The sequence below is a fragment of the Catharus ustulatus genome, chromosome 2 (assembly GCF_009819885.2).
Source record: "Catharus ustulatus isolate bCatUst1 chromosome 2, bCatUst1.pri.v2, whole genome shotgun sequence".
NCBI classification, from domain to species: domain Eukaryota; kingdom Metazoa; phylum Chordata; class Aves; order Passeriformes; family Turdidae; genus Catharus; species Catharus ustulatus.
This window is the reverse complement of record NC_046222.1, coordinates 25,433,263-25,439,262: the sequence shown is the minus strand read 5'-3', so window position 1 is coordinate 25,439,262 and position 6,000 is coordinate 25,433,263. Positions and strand designations below refer to the sequence as shown.

Sequence of the window (6,000 nt, the reverse complement as noted above, 5' to 3'; positions counted from 1 at the left end):
CACTGTGTCCTTATACTAAAAACACATTTATTTCCATTGGGTCAAGACAGCTTCCAAGTCTTGGCAGACCAGGAAGGCAGTGTGGTAGTCCTAGGGAGAATATGCAATTTTTCTTATTTTCACTTGGTTTGTCTTTGCATCTTTTCATTCTTGGAAGTGATCTGCAGGAGTAAGGGCACTGGCAGACCACTGTGCCCAACATGCTCTGTGCTCTCTGCCCTTGACTTTGGTGAAGGAGGTTATGCTTGGCAAGAAACATTCATGGGCCCTCATTGTAGGGGAATGTCTGGACATACCCATTGTATTTCTCCAGGTGGTCACTGTGTGTATGCACAAGAATGGGGGTTTCCTGGAACTTCTTCTGATCATAAAATCATCATATTCCTTTGTCCTTTTGCTTGGTGAAAAATGCAGCAAGTCAGCTGGAGGGAAAAGGAGCTGTCTGAGAGAGTCTGAGAAAACTTCAGTTCCCATATTGCCACAGAACGGCTGGGTTATGACTCTCCCTTCAATGCTTTTCTGAAGCGCTATGCTTGAGCTGCTCAAGCCTTTGCCAAGAGCAAAACCCTCTTTAATGGAGCAAAACTCTCTTTTAGCCTGCCTGCCCATGGCAGGGCTGGGATGGAAGGTGCTTTGCAAGAGCTCTTAAACTGTCAGAACTCCTGTAACATCAGGTTTCATGTTGGAGAACATGCAGCAGGCAGCAGACCAACCTGGAAGGAGACTGGAGATCCCCCAAGACGCCATGTGGTGCCTTCTTGCCTTTCTGAGCCTCTACTTGCTGAATGTAATCCCAGCCCATGTGGCAGTGAGCAATTTTGCTACCTGATAAGGGTAGGTCAACCATTGCTTCTTGTAAACAGAGTTAATAGTTCTATCTCAAACCAAGATAACTGAAAAACCTGCACTGCTGGGGAAATATTTTTACCTAGTCCGCTGAAAGAAGTTTGCTAAAACTTGATGCTGGACAAGGCAAAACTTAACCTAGGCTGGTGAGATGGTAATTAGCTTTATCACTGGCACCACCTTGCTTTTTTTCATGGTGCTTAAAGCAATTGCTGTTTTTCTACCCCTGAGATTTTTCCTTCCATCTTTGCTTTGGGTGCAGCTCTCCCTCATCCCACTTAACTGGGGTACTGCAGCCATGTAAAGGGGTCAGAGCACCTTTTGACACAACTGAGGAGGCAGAAACCTGAACAGTGCAGAGCAACAGGGTAGTATGGGCAAAGGTGTGATCCCAGGGACTGCGACTGCAAAGGAGGTAGGGAGAAGCATGACAAGGTGGATTCGCTGCCTGCAGGATGTAGAGGCTGCATAGTTGTGTGTTGGTGGGGAGGAATCTTTGGGTGGGGGAATGAAGCAATTGGACATTTGACAGAATTGTTAGAGGGTTTTTCTTGTCAAATTGCTTATTTTCACAAAGCAAAACCACCGTGATCAGACTTGGACAGGGAGCTGGATGTGCATGAGGAGTCACTCTGTGCAAGCTTTCTGCTTTGATCCTTCCCCCAGAAGATCACCCTAAATTCATAAAGGGCTCCTTTCATCCCTTTCTACTCTCTACATAGATACTTGTGTGCTGTTTTTCAACTGATTATTTTTTCTGTGCAGCATTAAGAACTGCACTAATTTAATGACTTAAGTTTGTGACACAACTTGTTGGCGATCCCTGTGTTACATAGCATTGTAGTTCCCCAACTCCAAGAAATGCCTCTCATCCTTTAGAGATACCTTGGTCGGTTTTATAGGAGAGTGGAATGCTCGTGCTTCCCAGGCTCCTAAATGGCGGAGTTAGGGTGGTTCATACCTTTGCAGTGTTTATAGTGTGTGCTGCAGCGGTGACCAGTCTCATGCAGACCATCCCAAATATTTCGCTGTGTGCTGCCGCTGTCGTCTTCAATGCAGCTGTAGGCAGGCTCTGGAAAGAAGCCCCCATGCTGCCGCGATGATCCGGAGGAGCGGTGGGGGTGCGGTCTCCAGCCCTACACTGGACTGTACCTTCTCACCCCGGCTCGTGTAGCATCCCTACGGATGCAGCGGAGCCAGGTTGGCGGAGAAGGGAAGGAGGGGGAAACACTCAATTTGTGCCGAGAGAGGAGGAGGGTGGTGGGACGTGCCGCTGCGCGCCGGGACGGTGCCGCGCGGGGGGTGACAGCCGCAGCCCGGCGGGTTGCGGGGCCGGCTCGGGGCCGCCAGGCTGCGCTCTCGGTCCGGCCACCGCGCCTGCCGCCCTGCCCGGGCGACTGGGGCTTGGGGCACGGCAGAACCTCGCCGCGAGCGGGCGGTCCCGGGACGGCGGCGGCACCACCGGCGGCGGCACCTACGGCGGTGGAGAAAGGCAGGGCTCGGCGGCCCGCTCCGCGCCCCTCGCCCGGCCCGGCATGACGCGGCGGCGCCCCGGCGGCGGCGGGAGGTGGGTGCCGGCAGCTCTGGCCGCGCTCCTGGCCCTGAGAGGTAAGTGCTGCTGCACGGGCGGAGCGGGGCGCGGCACCCGCGCACGGGACATCGCACTGGAGCTGTGGGGTCGCCGCCGCCGGTGTCACGGCGGCGCCCCGCGCGTGGGGAAGTTTTGATTGCGATCCCTCCGGTGATGCTCGGGAATGCGGCGGCGGGCGAGTGCTTTTGCAGGCAGGCGTGGGGAAGGAGCGCTGCTCTGCTCAGCTCCTTCTGTTGCCTCCAGTGCACCATCCTTCCTACTACTTTAATATATACGTTATCTATCTGTCTGTCTATCTATCTATCTATCTATCTATCTATCTATCTATCTATCTATCTATCTATCTATCTATTTAACCGTGCTGCAAAACTTGCTTTAAACTGGGCTTCACCTTAGGCTCAGTTTTCTGGGCCTAGCCCCTTGGGTAAGCTCACCTTTGTGGAATACTCCGGTCTAGCCCTCAGGCCCTGAGACAGCAGGGAACTTTCCACAGAGATGGTGACAGGCTGCTCGGAGCCCCCTGTGTCCCTCCTGGCTCCCATCCTCTCCTCTGCCTCCTCCTTCCGGGCACACGACGCACCGCTTCAGCTCTAAGATATGTGCCTGCCCCCGAGGACATGGAGACTCCACCACTTCCCACTCCCTATAGCCCTTCCAAAATAAGGTGTGTTCCCTGGTCTCTGTGCGGAGAGGAAACAAATTGCATATGACAGATGCTACATCACTTAGTGCATTGCTGGGGAGCACCAGGAGGTGCTGCATTAAGGGCAGAAGAAGAAACCAAGTGCAAGATGTTCAGACTCATCTGTTGATCAGGGGGCAATGTCTCCTTTCAAGGAATGCTACACTTTAGAGCAGCCTGCTCAGTTACGGTTTACAGAGGTCCACATGGCAATTTTCTTAAGGTCTGCCCTCTAATGCAGAGACTCGATAAGCAGTTTTACAAGAGCTCTGCTCAGTAGTGAGCAGCTCATGGCTTTGAGATGGCTGGGCCACCTTCACTGCTGGGAACCTGGGAAACCTGCTCCAAGAGGTCCCTGAGACAGTGAGAGGACAGTAAGAAATGACAGGATCTCCCATGAGAAGACCAGAGATGTCTCAGCAAGGTCTAGATGAAACCTCCTCACAGTTGGGGTCTGGGTGGTCTGCTGCTTGGGTAGCTGTGCCTAGCTGTCACCGCCCTGCAGGGCAAAGCAGGCTTTCCCCTCTACCTGGGATCTGTTTAGAAACAAATCTTGTGACGGATAAATGAACTTTTCACAAATACCTCAGCCTCAAATGCACCCTGCATTCCTGTCCTCAGAAAATGTTTGGGAATCTGAGTCTCATACATTAACTGGAAATTGCACCTGCTGGCTTCAGATGAAGTCAGAGATGAATTATGGGAAAAAAAAAGTTTACTAGTATTGAGTTGAAAGAAACAGTCTCAGATTTCATACTTCACACCATTAATTTGCTTTTTGTCCTTTTCCCAATTTGGAAAGCAAGTTCAATTATTTTCAGATACTCAATGCTAGAGGTTTTTTTTGTCTGCAGACATGGCAAAGGTGCAAATATCTATAGAGTTACTGGGCTTGCTCCAGTTAGAGGCATGTAAGTGGTGAAGTGCTTCTGTTGTAGTGATATCACTGCAAAAACATACAATAATCAGATATAAGGTTAAAATTAAAGGGTTATTTAATTATCCTTTTAAGCAGAAAGATTGGCTCAATATTTGCTTTTCTTTTTTTGGTTGAGGGCACGTGGGGACAATGACATTGGAGACAACTAAGTGTGGAAGCACACTTTTCTGTGAAATATTTATCTGCAATAGTATAATGGTTTTTCTTACATTTTCCTTTAAGACTTCATGATTACCTCAATGAAACACCTGTGTCTCAAGCTTGGCTTTTTTCATTTTGTCTTAGGAAAAGTCTTTAGAAGATGGTGGTAGATTAAAATAGCTGTGGTACACAGTTATTTCTGTGTTATGCAGCATGGCCGTATTTTCAGTGGTTTTTGAGTTTGAAAAGAAAACACTGTAAGGGATAAGGAACAGACATATACTCAGGAAAGCTGAAATTAAATTGGGAGAGTTTTTTTTTCTAAACAACATTTGCAGAAGGTTAGAAAGTGTGTTTTTGCTCTGGGATACCAAGTATAGTTAGGAAGAGTGATTTTTAATTTTTTTCCCCTTTTTGAGATTTTAGACTAGTTTAGAAGGTAGAAGAAAAATGAGGGGTCAAATGCAAAGTAATACCTAAATTAAAAGTAAGATTTAAAAGTAAAAGGATCTGAAACTCTAAGAGTGTATAATCAGGCAAAATATTTAATGCCAAAAAAATGAAAGTTTTTTGGGGGAAAAACACCTTGGAGGTAATTTCATCATTCTCATACTTTATACCCACAATAAAATAAAATTAGACTTCATAGTGATATTTAAGTCAATTATTATAGTGCCATTTTCTTATGTTATTTTGCAATTTGTAGAATAACAATGATTCTTTATTACTGGTGCTAGTTGCCCATTTTCTGGGTCTATTACATCCATGCTAATGGTCTTGGGCCAAGAGCAGCATCTATGTTTTCCTTCTAAAGCCTAATAAGCCTAATAAGTTTTTTGTGGAAATAATATTTTCCCAGGAGAAATTTAGGGAAAGATAGGAGGGAATACTCTTTAGAGTTTTGAAACCAAACCTGGGATTGCTAATCAATCCTTCTATGTTTCTAGAAATAGCATCCTGCTAATTGTAAAATGTGGTAGAAATCACACATTAGTTACAGACAGAGTGCAGAACTGACATGGTTTTTAATTGCATGGTGTTTGGATCCTGTGACACAGAATCAAAACAGGTGATATTTCAGTGTGTTATAGTCCACTGCAGATGGATCTTGCAAGGCCAGGAGGTAAGGGTGCCTGGCTGTGGTGGATTAATGCAACAGCAGGTCTACAACTCCTTTCATTACTTGGAATTGCCCTCCTGTCAGTCCGAGGTTGTCACAGCTGAAAGTCTTTTTGGCCTTGCAGCACCCTTTTCCTACTCACCTGTGCTTCCCAGCCCTGCTCCAGGTCCTTAGCCCTAGAAAGGGAGTACTGTGTCAGTCCCTTGGCCTTCTATGCTTTTGTAGTTTGTTTTTGAAACAGATTGCCATTTGTGTCAAGCTGTGTGGTTTTGTGACATGTAGATAAATCATTTTGCTCGTGACCTGACCTTGGTCCCCAGCGGTAGGCACAGATGCATTAACCACTTCTTTCTGAAATGGGCATCGTTCGTTTTTATTAGGAAACTGATTCTTTATCTCTGTTTCTTCAGTGTTGCCTAAACTGTAATTTTCTTTTTATAAGATTCCGTTCTCAAGGGATCTCAGTGTTCCTCACAAGCAGCTATATTTAGGTGATTGGTAGTAATATGGTTATACAAAGTATGGTATAAACTACTCTTTAACTTAAGAAACTTAGGAATTATATTTTTCTTGCGTTCATGCGGGAGTAGTGTTTTTCTTCTTGTACCAACAGTACAGATGGAGAAAGCAAGACTCAGAGAAACCTTATGACCCACTGAAGGTCAGTGGATGTTGGTAGT

At 46.7% G+C, this 6,000-nt stretch overlaps 1 protein-coding gene across 2 annotated transcripts in view; it reads left to right on the top strand.

Moving 5' to 3' along the window:
- Nucleotides 1–2,389: 2,389 nt before the first annotated feature.
- Nucleotides 2,390–6,000, top strand: part of IGSF11 (immunoglobulin superfamily member 11) — a 113,938-nt gene continuing 110,327 nt past the window's right edge. Inside the window, exon 1 of one of the 2 annotated variants that reach the window (XM_033051243.1) lies at nucleotides 2,390–2,454. The gene's annotated coding sequence lies outside the window, so the exon portion shown is untranslated. The remainder of the gene's footprint in view (nucleotides 2,455–6,000) is intronic. The other variant, XM_033051240.2, reaches the window with a different exon arrangement.